The 16579-nt window shown below is 39.7% G+C and overlaps 1 non-coding gene across 1 annotated transcript; it reads right to left on the bottom strand.

Annotated features, from left to right (window-relative positions):
• Positions 1-785: 785 nt before the first annotated feature.
• Positions 786-893, bottom strand: LOC112704555 (small nucleolar RNA R71). The gene has a single exon (XR_003155175.1). It is a non-coding gene; the product is annotated as a small nucleolar RNA R71 (small nucleolar RNA).
• Between the last annotated feature and the right edge of the window lie 15686 nt (positions 894-16579).

Genomic DNA, 16579 nt, shown 5'->3' with positions numbered 1-16579 from the left:
ATTGTTTTAAATTCTAATTTTATGTTATTTCTTTTAAATTTTCAAAAACTCTTTCTCTCTCATCTCTTTCTATTTATCTTATTTAATTGCTAACATTCCTCCTCCACTCATCTAAAAAAAATTTTCAAACTCACCTCTTCTCTCTTCTCATTCTTCTACTCCTTTTTCTCTGACACATCAAAGAGTCTCTATACTGTGACATAGAGGATTCCACTACTTTCTTTTGTTCTCTTCTTTTTCATATGAGCAAAAATAGGGATAAAAACATTCTGGTTGAAGCTGATCCTGAACTTGAAAGGACTCTGAAGAAGAAGCTAAGAGAAGCTAAAGTAGAACAATCCGGAGAGGACCTTACAGAGAATTTTGAAAAAGAAGCAGACATGGCAGCCGAACCCAACAACAATGCCAGAGATGCAAGGAAGATGTTTGGTGACTATACTGCACCAACTTCAAACTTCTATGGAAGAAGCATCTCAATTCCTGCAATTGGAGCAAACAACTTTGAGCTTAAGCCTCAATTAGTTTCTCTAATGTAGCAAAATTGCAAGTTTCATGGACTTCAGTCAGAAAAACCTCATCAATTCTTAGCTAAATTCTTGCAGATCTGTGATATTGTCAAGACCAATGGGGTTGATCCCGAGGTCTACAGACTTATGCTTTTCCCCTTTGTTGTAAGAGACAGATCTAGGACATGGTTGGATTCACAACCTAGAGAAAGCCTAAACTCTTGGGAAAAGTTGGTCAATACATTCTTGACCAAATTCTTTCCACCTCAAAAGATGAGCAAGCTTAGAGTGGAAGTCTAAACCTTCAAGCAGAAGGAAGGTGAATCCTTCTATGAAGCTTGGGAAAGATACAAGCAATTAACCAAAAGGTGTCCTTCTGACATGCTTCCAGAATGGAGCATCATATGTATATTCTATGATGGTCCGTCTGAATTGTCTAAGATGTCATTGGACCATTCTATTGGTGGATCTCTTCATCTGAAAACACCTGCAGAAGCCCACGAACTTATTGAGATGGTTGCAAATAACCAGTTCATGTACACTTCTGAAAGAAATCCTGTGAATAATGGGATGACTCAGAAGAAAGGAGTTCTTGAGATTGATATTCTAAATGCCATATTGGCTCAGAACAAAATATTGACTCAGCAAGTCAATATGATTTCTCAGAAACTGACTGGATTGCAAGCTGCATCCGGTAGTGCTAAAGAAGCCTCATTTGAAGGAGAAGCTTATCACCGTAAGAATCCTGCAATGGAAGAGGTGAATTACATGAGAGAATCCTATGGAAACACCTATAATCTTTCATGAAGGAATCATCTAAATTTCTCATGGAAGGATCAACAGAAGCCTCAACAAGGCTTCAACAACAATAATGGTGGGAGAAATAAGTTTGGCAATAGCAAACCTTTTCCATCATTTTCTCAGCAACAGATAGAGAATTCTGAGCAGAGCCTCTCTGGCTTAGCAAACATAGTCTCTGATCTATCTAAGACCACTTTCAGTTTCATGAATGAAACAAGGTCCTCCATTAGAAATTTGGAGGTACAAGTGGGTCAGCTGAGTAAAAGAGTTATTGAAACTCCTCCTAGTACTCTCCTAAGCAATATAGAAGAGAATCCCAAAAGAGAGTGCAAGGCCATAACTATAACCAAAATGGCCGAACCTGGAGAGAGTGAAAAAGTAGTGATTCTCAGTGAGGAAGACCTCAAAGGATGTCCACTGACCAATAAAGAGTTTCCTATTGAGGAACCAAAGGAATCTGAAGCTCATACAGAGACCATAGAGATTTCACTGAACTTACTATTGTCATTCATGAGCTCTAATGAGTATTCTTCCTCTGAAGAGGATGAAGACACTGTTGAAGAGCAAGTTGCTCAGTATCTAGGAGCAATCATGAAGTTGAATGCCAAGTTATTTGATAATGAGACCTGGGAGGATGAGCCTCCATTGCTCATCAATAAACTGAATACCTGGATTTAGCAGACATTACCTCAGAAGAAACTAGATTCTGAAAAGTTCTTAATACCTTGCACCATAGGCACCATGACCTTTAAAAAGGTTCTGTGTGACCTGGGGTCAGGTATCAACCTCATGCCACTCTCTGTAATGGAGAAACTAGGGATCTTTGAGGTACAACCTGCAAGAATCTCATTAGAGATGGCAGACAAATCAATGAAACAGGCTTATGGACTTGTAGAGGATGTCTTAGTGAAGGTTGAAGGCCTTTACGTCCCTGCTGACTTCATAATCCTAGACACTGGGAAGGATGAGGATGAATGCATCATCCTTGAAAGACCCTTCTTAGCCACAACAATGGCTGTAATTGATGTGGACAAAGAAGAGTTAGTCCTTCAATTGAATGAGGACTACCTTGTGTTCAAGACTCAAGGATCTTCTTATGTAAACATGGAGAAGAAGTATGAAAAGCTTCTCTCAATACAGAGTCAGACAGAGCCCCCACACTCAACTTCTAAGTTTGGTGTTGGGAGGCCACAACCATGCTCTGAGCATCTGTAAAGTTCTGTAAGAGCTTCCTGTCAAGCTATTGACATTAAAGAAGCGCTTATTGGGAGGCAACCAAATTTTATTTATCTATATTAATTACTTTTTCATTCTATTTTCTAGTGTTAGTCTATGTCTTCTTTAGGTTGATGATCATGTGAAGTCACAAAAATAGCTGCAGAATTAAAGCAGGAATAAAAACAGCATGAAAAATAGCACACCCTGGAGGACGAGCTTACTGGCATTCAAACGCCAGTAAGGCTAGCAAAGTGGGCATTTAACGCCTAGTCTGGCACTATTCTGGGCGTTAAACGCCAGAAATGGCACACAGATTGGGGTTTAACGCCAGAAAAGGGTGTCTGGTGTCTGGCTGGCGTTAAACGCCAGAAATGGGCAGCAGCCTGGCGTTCAATGCCAAAAATGCCACACAGAGGGTGTTTAAACACCAGAAAGGTGCAGGGATGAGAAATCTTTGACACCTCAGAATCTGTGGACCCCACAGGATCCCTACCTACCTTAACTCATTCTCACTCCTCTTCACACCTTTCCAAAACACTCTTCTCCATAACCTCGTCACCACTCACATCCATCCACTATTTCCCATCATACAACCCACCTACTCCCACCCACTCAAATTCAAACCATTTTCCTCCCAAACCTAACCCCTATCACACGAATTCCCTCTCCCCCTTACCCTATTTATACCCCTCCTTACTCCTTCATTTTCACACATCACAAACACTCCAAACTCCCTTGGCCAAGCCACTCCTCCACCTCCATCTCCTCCATTTCTTCTTCTTCTTCTCCTCCTTTCTTTCTTCTTTTGCTCGAGGATGAGAAAACCTTTTAAGTTTGGTGTAGAAAAAAGTGTTAATTTTTATTTTTCTATAACCATTAATGGCACCTAAGGCCGGAGAAACCTCTAGAAAGAGGAAAGGGAAGGCAGTTGCTTCCAACTTCGAGTCATGGGAGATGGAGAGATTCATCTCAAAAGCCCATCACTAAAAAGAAGATGAGACAAACAAGAGATCCCACTCATGGACCTCAACAAGAGCATGAGGAAGTCCCTCATCAAGAAATTCCTGAGATGCCTCAAGGGATGCATTTTCCTCCACACAACTATTGGGAGCAACTCAACACCTCTTTAGGGGATTTGAGTTCCAATATGGAGCAACTAAGGATGGAGCACCAAGAGCACTCCATTATCCTCCATGAAATTAGAGAGGACCAAAGAGCCTTGAGGGAGGAGCAACAAAGGCAAGGAAGAGATATTGAGGAGCTCAAACACTCCATAGGATCTTCAAGAGGAAGAACTAGCCGCCGTCACTAAGGAGGACCCGTTCTTTAATTTCCTTGTTCTTATTTTTCTGTTTTTCGATTTTTTGTGCTTTATGTTTTGTCTATGTTTATGTCTTTATTACATGATCATTAGTGTCTGGTGTCTATGCCTTGAAGTTATGAATGTCCCATGAATCTTTCACCTTTCTTAAATAAAAAATGTTTCTAATTGCAAAAGAGCAAGAAGTACATGAATTTTGAATTCTATCTTGAAATTAGTTTAATTATTTTGATGTGGTGGCAATACTTTTTGTTTTCTGAATGAATACTTGAATAGTGCATATTTTTTATAGTGAAGTTTATGAATGTTAAAATTGTTGGCTCTTGAAAGAAAAATGAAAAAGGAGAAATATTATTGATAATCTGAAAAATCATAAAATTAATTCTTGAAGCAAGAAAAAGCAGTGAAAAACATAAAGCTTGCGAAAAAAAGAAGAAAAAAAGGAGAAATATAAAGAAAAAAAAAGAAAAAGAAAAAGAAAAAGCAAGCAGAAAAGCCAGTAACCCTTTAAACTAAAAGGCAAGGGTAAAGAGGATCCAAGGATTTAAGCATCAGTGGATAGGAGGGCCCAAAGGAATAAAATCTTGGCCTAAGCGGCTAAATCAAGCTGTCCCTAACCATGTGCTTGTGTCATGAAGGTCCAAGTGAAAAGCTTGGGACTGAGTGGTTAAAGTCGTGATCTAAAGCAAAAGAGTGTGCTTAAGAACTCTAAAAACCTCTAACTGGGGACTCTAGATAAGCTGAGTCACAATCTGAAAAGGTTCACACAGTTGTGTGTCTGTGGCATTTATGTATCCGGTGGTAATACTGGAAAACAAGATGCATAGGGTCACGGCCAAGACTCATAAGTAGCTGTGTTCAAGAATTAATATATTGAACTAGGAGAATCAATAACACTATCTAAATTCTGAGTTCCTATGGATGCCAATCATTCTGAACTTCAAAGGATAAAGTGAGATGCCAAAACTGTTCAGAAGCAAAAAAGCTACTAGCCCCGCTCATCTAATTAGAACTAAGCTTCACTGATGTTTTGGGATTTATTGTATATTTTCTTCTTTTTATCCTATTTTGTTTTTGGTTGCTTGGGTTCAAGCAACAATTTAAGTTTGGTGTTGTGATGAGCGGATAATTTAACGCTTTTTGGCATTGTTTTTAGGTAGTTTTTAGTATGTTTTAGTTACTTTTTAGTTTATTTTTATTAGTTTTAATGCAAAAATCACATTTCTGGACTTTACTATGAGTTTGTGTGTTTTTTGTGATTTTAGGTATTTTCTGGCTGAAATTGAGGGACCTGAGCAAAAATCTGATTCAGAGGCCAAGAAAGGACTACAGATGCTGTTGGATTCTGACTCTCCTACACTCAAAGTGGATTTTCTAGAGCTATAGAAGCTCAATTGACGCTCTCTCAATTGTGTTGGAAAGTAGAAATCTTGGGCTTTTCAGTAATGTATAATAGTCTATACTTTGCCCGAGATTTGATGGCCCGAACTGGCGTCCAAATGCCCACCAAAGACCCTTTTCTAGCGTAAAACACCCAAACTGGCACCAAAACTGGAGTTAAACGCCCAAACTGGCACCCAAGCTGGTGTTTAACTCCAAGAAGAGCCTATGCACATGAAAGCTTCAAAGCTCAGCCCAAACACACACCAAGTGGGCCCGGACATAGATTTCTGCACTATCTACTCATTTTCTGTAAACCTAGTTTATTAGTTTAGTATAAATAGCATTTTTTACTATTGTATGGGGGTCTTCTTCCCCTGTTTTTGAATTCTTATGCCATTTGGGAGGCTGGCCATTCGGCCATGCCTATACCTTTTGTTCTTATGTATTTTCAACAGTGGAGTTTCTACACCTCATAGATTAAGGTGAGGAGCTCTGCTGTTCCTCATGAATTAATGCAAGTACTATTGTTTTTCTTTCAATTCACGCCTACTTCTTCTCCAAGATATACTCTCGTACTTAATTCAGTTAAGTCAGACTGAAGGGGTGATCCGTGACAATCACCCACTATCTTCAGTACTCGCTTAGCCAAGATCCGTGTGCCTGACAATCACAAGTGGTCTACATGATGTTCAACATAGTCATTAGACGTCAGCTGGAGTATATTTTCTTGGGTCTCTAATCCATGCGTTTGACTAGTATTTCCTAACAAAAGAGCATTCAAATCAGTGAGATCAGAACCTTCGTGGTATAGGCTAGAAACAATTGACAGCATTTCTAAGATCCAGAAAGTCTAAACCTTGTCTGTGGTATTTCTAGTAGGATCTGGGAGGGGATGATTGTGACGAGCTTCAAACTCGCGACTGTTGGGCGCAGTGACAGTGCGCAAAAGGATTAATGGATCTTATTCTGACACAAGTGAGAACCGAAAGATGATTAGTCCTGCGGTGAGAATCGTAGCCGGACCATTTTCACTGAGAGGACGGATGGTTGCCATTGACAACGATGATCCACCAACTTACAGCTTTCCATGAAAGGGATGATGCATAATTGGAGGAAGACAACAGGAAAGCAGAGATTCAGAAGCAACAAAGCATCTCCAAATGCTTATTTGAAATTTCCACCAATGAATTACATAAGTATCTTTATCTTATTTTATGTTTTATTTATCTGTTAATTATCAAGATCTCATAACCATTTGAATCCGCCTGATTGAGATTTACAAGATGACCATAAATTGCTTCAAGCCGACAATCTCTGTGGGATCGACCCTTACTCACGTAAGGTATTACTTGGACGACCCAGTGCACTTGCTGGTTAGTTGTGCAGAGTTGTGAAAAGTGTGATCACAATTTTGTGCACCAGTTATTCTAAACTCCCGACTTTATTAGGTGATGGGGCCAGAGTTTTTCTTTTAGTAGACACCACCTTAGTGACATCTTCATCTCGTATATATTTCAAAGCTATTTCATAGATTTTTTCCATAGAGTTCACATTTTTAGAGGTTAAGTGCCACATGAAATCTCTTTAATAATCATACTATAAGACACAAATACACAACCTCTAGAATATGTATTTACTTCCAACATTGTCTTATTAAAATGATCCAAGTAATTTCGGATACATTCACCAATCCTTTATTCTAACCCAAGTAAGAAATTAGAATGCTTAGCCTGAGTCCTCCTTGTAGTCAAATGTGCAAGAAACTTCAACTTAATGTCAAAAAAATACAAGATCAATCCAGAAGATGAAAAGTTAAACCATACCATAGCTGGTCCCGATAATGTTACCGGAAAAGCTTTGCATCGAATAACATCTCCTACTCCTTCCAAGTTCATCCTTGCGTTCAAAAGCATCTGTATGCTCTTGGGATTTATAACCCCCTCATACTTCATATATGTTGGTTTGTCGAAGTTCTTTGGCAATCGAACCTGAAGGACATAATAGGCTCTGACCCATTATAACATGCTCACGCACGTCCCTTTGCCTTTTATGACTTTCACTCCTCAATGGAGTTATTCTCCTTTTAGACTAGGTTGAATGTGATTTAGTTTGTGATATCTTGTCCTTCTGGGGTGAATGGGAGCAATGGAAATCATCCTCCTGGTGTAGCCTATGACCTTGGTCAGGTGCTTTTCTTTTGCGACTATCCTGGTGACCTCTTGTGGTACGACTTTGATTATCGGGATCGTCCTGTGAGTTGGTGTTCCAACTCTTGGACACAGTGATGCATCTCTTACATAGCATGGACATAATCTTCTCCCAAGAAAGCAAAGGGCTGACCTCCTGTGTTTTGGCCATTTCCCTGATTAAAACCAGGGGCTATGGTCTTGATGTCCCTCATCATTGGTATCAGGAGTAACATCAATTTTATTCCCCCTTATGGGGTGTTATTAGATGAACTGTAGATTGCAATTTAACATTATGATCAACCACGGTTCCAACATCTTAGGATCCTATAGACGGTGCGAAAAGTTCGAATCTAGAATAATGATTCCAAGCTCGAGAGTTGATGGAGATCCAAGTCCTTATCTCGTTGGTAGCCAAGATGGGAGGACAACCTACAAGGACACTCCAATGCTTAATTCAGTAAGTCTCTTAGGTTGAAGTTGAGATTGTGTATCAACCTCATATGTTTTCGCTTTCCCTTTATAATATTTAGAGACGTTATTATATAGCCATTTTCTGATTTAATTCCTAGATTTTGGTAACATACTTATTTTATTACTTTTTATGGCTTTTAATAACTTTCTATTGGTCCTTATCAAGCTTGTAATGTATTGTAATTAAAATTATTTTATTAATGTTTGTTAAACTAACCTTGTCCAAAATAGGTACACAAAGTAGTATGGAATGAGCGAGAGAGAATATTTTATTAATTACTGTATTTAATTTCAAACATTTAATTATACTAGTAAAGTAGCCCAAAAGACATATTATTTTAATTTCAAAAAAATAAGATTAATTTTGAAAAGACCTTGGTTATATCAAATAATATCAAGTCATAGTACATACATAATTGAAAATACAGTATCTTGCATGACAATATAAATCAAGATTGGCGACTGGTGGACGAAATTGTGATCCTTTTTTCTTGTAATTGGATTTTAGAAATTGGCACGAGTGAACACAACTCCGTTCAACTAACCAGCAAGTGTACTGGGTCGTCCAAGTAATACCTTACGTGAGTAAGGGTCGAATCCACAGAGATTATTGGTTTGAAGCAATCAATATTTATTTTATTAGTCTTAGTTAGGATGTCAACAAGGTTATTTGGGTTAAAAGTGAAATTACTGGATTTGATAAAAGAGGGAACAATGTTACTTTGATTTGCAGTATTGGGGAATATGTTGGAGTTTTGGAGATGCTTTGTCCTCTGATTTCAACTCTTCCTTGAAATCCTCTTCTCACACGCAGGTTCCTTCCATGGCAAGCTCTATGTAGGGTGTCACCGTTGTCAATGGCTACTTCCCATCCTCGCAGTGAAAACTATGCTCACGCACTCTGTCACAGTACGGCTAATCACCGGTTGGTTCCCGCTCCTACTGGAATAGAATCACTCTTTTGCGTCTGTCACTAACGCCCAGCAGGTTAAAGTTTGAAGCACGTCACAGTCATTCAATCCCGGAATCCTACTCGGAATACCACAGACAAGGTTTAGACTTTCCGGATTCTCATGAATGCTGCCATCAATCCGGCTTATACCACGAAGATTCTGTTGGGGAATCTAAGAGATATTCATTCAATCTGATGTAGAACGGAGGTGGTTGTCAGGCACACGTTCATGGATTGAGGAAGGTGATGAGTGTCACGGATCATCACCTTCTCCACAGTTAAGCGCGAATAAACATCTTAGATAAGAACAAGCGTGTTTGAATGGAAAACAAAGGAATTGTATTAAATCATCGAGACGCTGCAGAGCTCCTCACCCCCAACAATGGAGTTTAGAGACTCATGCCATCAAAAGTATATAATTCAGATCTGAAAAATGTCATGAGGTACAAGAAATGTCTGTAAAAGTTGTTTAAATAGTAAACTAATAACCTAGGGTTACAGAAAATGAATAAACTAAGATAATTGGTGCAGAAATCCACTTCTGGGGCCCACTTGGTGTGTGCTGGGGCTGAGACTAAAGCTTTCCACGTGCAGAGGCCTTTCTTGGCGTCAAACTTCATGTTATGACGTGTTTTGGGCGTTCAACTCCGGATAATGACGTTTTTCTGGTGTTTAACTCCAGACAGCAGCATGAACTTGGCGTTTAACGCCAAGTTACGTCGTCTATCCTCGCTCAAAGTATGGACTATTATATATTGCTGGAAAGCCCTGGATGTCTACTTTCCAACACCGTTGAGAGCGCGCCAATTGGACTCCTGTAGCTCCAGAAAATCCATTTCGAGTGCAGGGAGGTCAGGATCCAACAGCATCAGCAGTCCTTTTTCAGCCTAAGTCAGATTTTTGCTCAGCTCCCTCAATTTCAGTCAGAAAATACCTGAAATCACAGAAAAACACACAAACTCATAGTAAAGTCCAGAAATATAATTTTTGCCTAAAAACTAATAATATTCTACTAAAAACTAACTGAAACATGCTAAAATCTACATGAAATTACCCCCAAAAAGCGTATAAAATATCCGCTCATCACAACACCAAACTTAAACTGTTGCTTGTCCTCAAGCAACTAGATGAATAAAATAGGTTCTAATAGAAATAAAGAAATAATAATATTCTCGAGTTTTAAATGAGGTTCAGATTCTTATTAGATGAGCGGGGCTTGTAGCTTTTTGTCTCTGAACAGTTTTGGCATCTCCCTGTATCTTTAAATTTTCAGAGTGATTGGCATCCTTAGGAACTCAGAATTCAGATAGTATTGTTGATTCTCCTAGTGTAGTATGTTGATTCTTTGAACACAGTCATTTTATGAGTCTTGGCTGTGGCCCTAAGCACCTTGTCTTCCAGTATTACCACCGGATACACAAATGCCACAGACACATAACTGGGTGAACCTTTTCAGATTGTGACTCAGCTTTGCTAAAGTCCCCAGTTAGTGGTGTCCAGAGTTCTTAAGCACACTCTTTAGCTTTGGATCATGACTTTAACCATTCAGTCTCAAGCTTTTCACTTGGACCTTCATGACACAAGCACATGGTTAGGGACAGCTTGATTTAGCCGCTTAGGCCTGGATTTTATTTCCTTGGGCCCTCCTATCCATTGATGCTCAAAGCCTTGGATCTTTGCTAAAATTTTCGCCATTTTTTTTTGAACTGCTTTTTCTTGCTTCAAGAATCAATTTCATGATTTTTCAGATCCTCAACAATATTTTTCGTGTTCTTTGTCCTTTCAGGAGCCAATATTCATCAAATTCAAAGTACATCTTATGCACTGTTCAAGCATTCATTCAGAGAACAAAAAGTATTGCCACCACATATAATTAATTATAATTTTATTTATTAAAAACTCGAAAAATATAAATTACTTCTTTATTCTAAAAGAAAATCTACTACTTTATTCATGCCTAATGATGATGAGAAAAATAAATTATAACTTAATTGGAAATAAAATCAAAATAGACATCCTAATTACTACTAAATATCTTCTAAGGTCAATTTCTAAAGGGAATAATCTTTGCTAAGTTAAAACAGAGAAATTGGAACTCAGCAACCTGTTGTTTTGAGGAGTGGATGCTCTTCTAATTCTTTGGGGTGTGGTTCAAGGATTAATTTTTGGCGCTTCAGCTCCCTTAGATCACGCCCTTGCTCCTCCTGTTCCTTGAGCAGTTTGCAAATCATGCTACCTTGATTATTCTGTTCTTCCTTTATTTGATCCATAGCTTCTTGCAATCTGGAAACAGAAGCCTCAAGCTGTTCCCAATATTCGAATTGGGGCAGTTCTGGGAGGGCTTCTTGTGCTCTCCTTCTGGCAGGATCCTCTTGTTGCTGTTGTCTGATCATTGATGTTCCAGTAATGGGCTTTTCAATTGGGATATATTCAGTTATTCCCATCTTTACTCCAGCATCTTTGCAAAGCATAGAAACTAGGCTTGGATAAGCCAGTTTGGCGTCCTTAGAATTCCTGTTTGCTATTTTATATAGCTCACAGGAGATCAGCTGATGGACTTCCACTTCTTTTCCCATCATGATGCAGTGAATCATGACAGCTCTTTTGATGGTAACTTCAGAATGGTTGCTGGTGGGCAATATGGAACGACAAATAAAATCCAGCCAGCCTCTGGCTACTGGTTTTAGATCCTCTCTTTTGAGTTGAACTGGGATGCCAGTTGTACTGGTAGTCCACTTGGCTCCAGGGATGCATATGTCCTCCAGAACCTTATCCAGCCCTTTATTGACCCTTATCATTCTCCTATTAAAGGAGTCTGGGTCATCTTTCAGTTGAGGGATCTTGAATATCTCCCTGATCCTGTCAGAATTGGTATGAATGATTTTTCCTCTGACCACTGTCTTATGGTCAAAGATAGCAGCTCCAATGATTCTTTGCCTTTCTGTCTGCCATAGATTAGCATAAAATTCCTGAACCATGTTCTTCCCCACTTTCGTTTCAGGATTGGCCAGAATTTCCCAATTCCTGTTTCGAATTTGCTCTTGGATCTCCGGATATTCATCTTCTTTCAGATCAAATCTGACTTCCGGGATCACTGATCTGTGACTCATTATCTTGTAGTAATGGTCTGAATGTTCTTTAGTTAAGAACTTCCCTTGGTTCCAAAGTGGCTTTGGAACGCTTTCTTTCTTTCCTCTTGGGGCGGTTTGTTTCCCTTTAGGAGCCATGATCAAGAGACACAATAGTTTTTGTGATCACGGGAAAACATACCAAACTTAGAGCTTTGCTTGTCCTCAAGCAAAAGAGAAGAAAGAAGAGGGATAGGAGGAGAGCAATGTGGAATGGTGATGATGAGGAGGGCGCCGAACACAAGATATAGGGAGGGGGGTGGGTAATTTTCAAAAAAAATAAGAAAGAGATAAGATAAAAGATAAGATAAAAGATATAATTTTAAAAGATATGATCAGAAAAAGATATAATTTTAAAAAGGAAAAGATATGAATCAAAATTTAAAAAAATAGAATTAAATTTTAATTTTGAAAAGGATTTTAAAAGGAGTTAAAGATGTGTTGGAAACAAATTTGAAAAGGTGATGGATTGAATTGGAAAGCCATTTGTTTTTTTTTTTTTAGGTTAAGATAAATCTAAAAAATTTGCAATCATTGGATTTTAGAATTTAGGATAAACTTTTTTTGGAATTGAGAGTGATAATTTAAAATATGTTTATGCAAGAAATCATGAATTGAAACATAAAAATTTTGAAAAATTGCAAAGAAAAACGAAATTGTACCTCCTCCCACCATCCTGGCGTTAAACGCCCACATGGTGCATGGTTTGGGCGTTTAACGCCCACATGTTGCTTCTCCTGGGCGTTCAACGCCCATGTGATGCTTCTTCCTGGCGTTGAACGCCAGGAGGTCCTTCTTTACTGGGCGTTTTTTCTAAACGCCCAGAATGCTAGCAGATTGGCGTTAAACGCCCAAAAGGTGCATCTTTCTGGCATTTAACGCCCAGAAGATGCTTCTTCTTGGCGTTTAACGCCCAGAAGGCTACCCTTACTGGCGTTGAACGCCCAGTGGGTGCTTCTTTTGGGCGTTTAACGCCCAAAGTATTTCTTACTGGCTTTTTCATGCCAGTGAGCTTCCAACTTTCTCTGTAACTCTTGGGACTTCAATCAATTACTAATTCACCTTTGAAGATACTTGGACTCAAACCTGTAAAGAAAAGAAAATTTATTTAATCAGTAAATAACTTTGTAAATGGCTGGGTTGCCTCCCAGCAAGCGCTTCTTTAATGTCATTAGCTGGACTAACACTGATATTCAATGTAATCTCAGTCTTGAGCATTCTTGCTCAAAATTATCTTCAAGATAGTGTTTAACTCTTTGTCCATTGACAATGAACTTTTTGTTAGAGTCACTATCCTGAAGTTCTATGTATCCATATGGTGATACACTTGTGATCACATATGGACCTCTCCACCGGGATTTTAACTTCCCAGGGAATAATCTGAGCCTAGAGTTGAATAGCAGAACTTTTTGTCCTGGTTTAAAGACTCTGGATGACAATTTCTTATCATGCCATCTTTTTGCTTTTTCCTTGTAGATTTTTGCATTTTCAAAAGCATTGAGTCTAAACTCCTCTAGCTCATTTAACTGGAGCAATCGTTTTTCTCCAGCTAATTTGGCATCAAGATTCAGGAATCTGGTTGCCCAGTAGGCCTTGTGTTCCAGTTCCACTGGCAAGTGACATGCCTTTCCATACACAAGCTGGTATGGAGAGGTCCCTATAGGGGTCTTAAATGCTGTTCTGTATGCCCACAGAGCATCATCCAAGCTTCTTGCCCAATCCTTTCTACGGTTAATTACAGTCCGTTCCAGGATTCTTTTAAGTTCTCTATTTGAGACTTCAGCCTGCCCATTAGTTTGTGGGTGATATGGAGTAGCCACCCTGTGGTTGACTCCATAACGTACTAGAGCAGAGTAGAGCTGTTTATTACAGAAATGAGTACCCCCATCACTGATTAACACTCTAGGGATACCAAATCTGCTGAAGATATGTTTCTGGAGGAATTTTAACACTGTTTTAGTGTCATTAGTGGGTGTTGCAATAGCCTCCACCCATTTGGATACATAATCCACTGCCACCAGAATATAGGTGTTTGAGTATGATGGTGGGAAAGGTCCCATGAAGTCAATGCCCCATACATCAAACAACTCAATTTCCAAGATTCCTTGTTGAGGCATAGCATAGCTGTGAGGCAGGTTGCCTGATCTCTGGCAACTATCACAGTTAAGCACAAATGCTCGGGAATCTTTATAGAGAGTAGGCCAGTAGAAGCCACTCTGGAGGACTCTTGTGGCTGTTCGTTCACTTCCAAAATGTCCTCCATACTGTGATCCATGGCAATGCCAAAGGATCTTCTGTGCTTCTTCTTTAGGCACACATCTACGGATCACTCCGTCTGCACATCTCTTAAAGAGATATGGTTCATCCCAAAGATAGTATTTTGCATCTGTGATTAATTTCTTTGATTGCACCTTACTGTACTCTTTGGGTATGAATCTCACTGCCTTGTAGTTTGCAATGTCTGCAAACCATGGCACTTCCTGGACGGCTAGTAATTGCTCATCCGGAAAGGTTTCAGAAATTTCAGTGAGAGGGAGGGACGCCCCTTCCACTGGTTCTATTCGGGACAGGTGATCTGCTACTTGATTTTCTGTCCCTTTTCTGTCTCTTATTTCTATATCAAACTCTTGCAGAAGCAGCACCCATCTGATGAGTCTGGGTTTTGAATCCTGCTTTGTGAGTAGATATTTAAGAGCAGCATGATCAGTGTACACAATCACTTTTGATCCTACTAAGTAGGATCTAAATTTGTCAATGGCGTAAACCACTGCAAGTAGCTCTTTTTCTGTGGTTGTGTAATTCTTCTGTGCATCATTTAGCACACGGCTGGCATAGTAAACGACATGCAGAAGCTTGTCATGCCTTTGTCCCAACACTGCACCAATGGCATGGTCACTGGCATCACACATTAGTTCAAATGGTAATGTCCAGTCTGGTGCAGAGATGATTGGTGCTGTAACCAATTTAGCTTTCAGAGTTTCAAATGCCTGCAGACACTCTTCATTAAAGATGAATGGCGTGTCTGCAGCTAGCAGGTTGCTCAGAGGTTTGGCGATTTTTGAAAAATCCTTTATAAACCTCCTATAGAACCCTGCATGTCCCAGAAAGCTTCTGATTGCCTTAACATTAGCAGGTGGTGGTAATTTTTCAATTACTTCCACCTTAGCTTGGTCCACCTCTATCCCCTTGTTCGAAATTTTGTGCCCAAGGACAATTCCTTCAGTCACCATAAAGTGACATTTTTCCCAGTTTAAAACCAGGTTAGTCTCTTGGCATCTTTTCAGAACAAGTGCTAAATGGTTAAGGCAGGAGCTGAATGAGTCTCCAAATACTGAAAAGTCATCCATGAAGACTTCCAGAAATTTTTCCACCATATCAGAGAAAATAGAGAGCATGCACCTTTGAAAAGTTGCAGGTGCATTGCACAGGCCAAATGGCATCCTTCTGTATGCAAATACTCCAGATGGACATGTGAAGGCCGTTTTCTCCTGATCCTGGGGATCTACTGCAATTTGATTATAACCTGAATATCCATCCAGGAAGCAGTAGTATTCATGACCTGCTAGTCTTTCTAGCATCTGGTCTATGAATGGTAAAGGAAAATGATCCTTTCTGGTGGCTGTATTGAGTCTTCTGTAATCAATGCACATACGCCACCCTGTAACTGTCCTTGTAGGAACCAGTTCATTTTTTTCATTATGAACCACTGTCATGCCACCCTTCTTAGGGACAACTTGAACAGGGCTCACCCAGGGGCTGTCAGAAATAGGATAAATAATCCCAGCCTCTAGTAATTTAGTGACCTCTTTTTGCACCACTTCTTTCATAGCTGGGTTCAGCCGCCTTTGTGGTTGAACCACTGGCTTGGCGTCATCCTCCAACAAGATTTTGTGCATGCATCTGGTTGGGCTAATGCCCTTAAGATCACTAATGGACCACCCAAGAGCTGTCTTGTGCGTCCTTAGCACTTGAATTAGTGCTTCCTCTTCCTGTGGCTCTAAGGTAGAGCTTATAATTACAGGAAAGGTTTCACCTTCTCCCAGAAATGCATATTTCAGGGATGGTGGCAATGGTTTGAGCTCGGGTTTTGGAGGTTTCTCCTCTTCTTGAGGGATTTTCAGAGGTTCTATTATCTTCTCTGATTCCTCCAAATCAGGCTGAACATCTTTAAAGATGTCCTCCAGCTCTGATTCGAGACTCTCAGCCATATTGACCTCTCTTACCAGAGAATCAATAAGATCAACACTCATGCAGTCATTTGGGGTGTCTGGATGTTGCATGGCTTTAACAACATTCAACTTGAACTCCTCCTCATTGACTCTTAAGGTCACTTCCCCTTTTTGGACATCAATGAGGGTTCGGCCAGTTGCTAGGAAAGGTCTTCCTAGAATGAGAGTTGCACTCTTGTGCTCCTCCATTTCCAACACCACAAAGTCAGTAGGAAAGGCAAATGGCCCAACCTTGACAATCATGTCTTCAATCACGCCTGATGGGTATTTAATGGAGCCATCAGCAAGTTGAAGACATATCCTGGTTGGTTTGATTTCTTCAGTCAAACCAAGCTTTCTGATAGTAGATGCAGGTATTAAGTTGATACTTGCCCCAAGATC

Source organism: Arachis hypogaea, chromosome 7, assembly GCF_003086295.3.
Source record: "Arachis hypogaea cultivar Tifrunner chromosome 7, arahy.Tifrunner.gnm2.J5K5, whole genome shotgun sequence".
Classification (NCBI taxonomy): Eukaryota; Viridiplantae; Streptophyta; class Magnoliopsida; order Fabales; family Fabaceae; genus Arachis; species Arachis hypogaea.
Note: the sequence above shows the minus strand (reverse complement) of the source record. Positions and strands in the feature narration are given on the sequence as shown.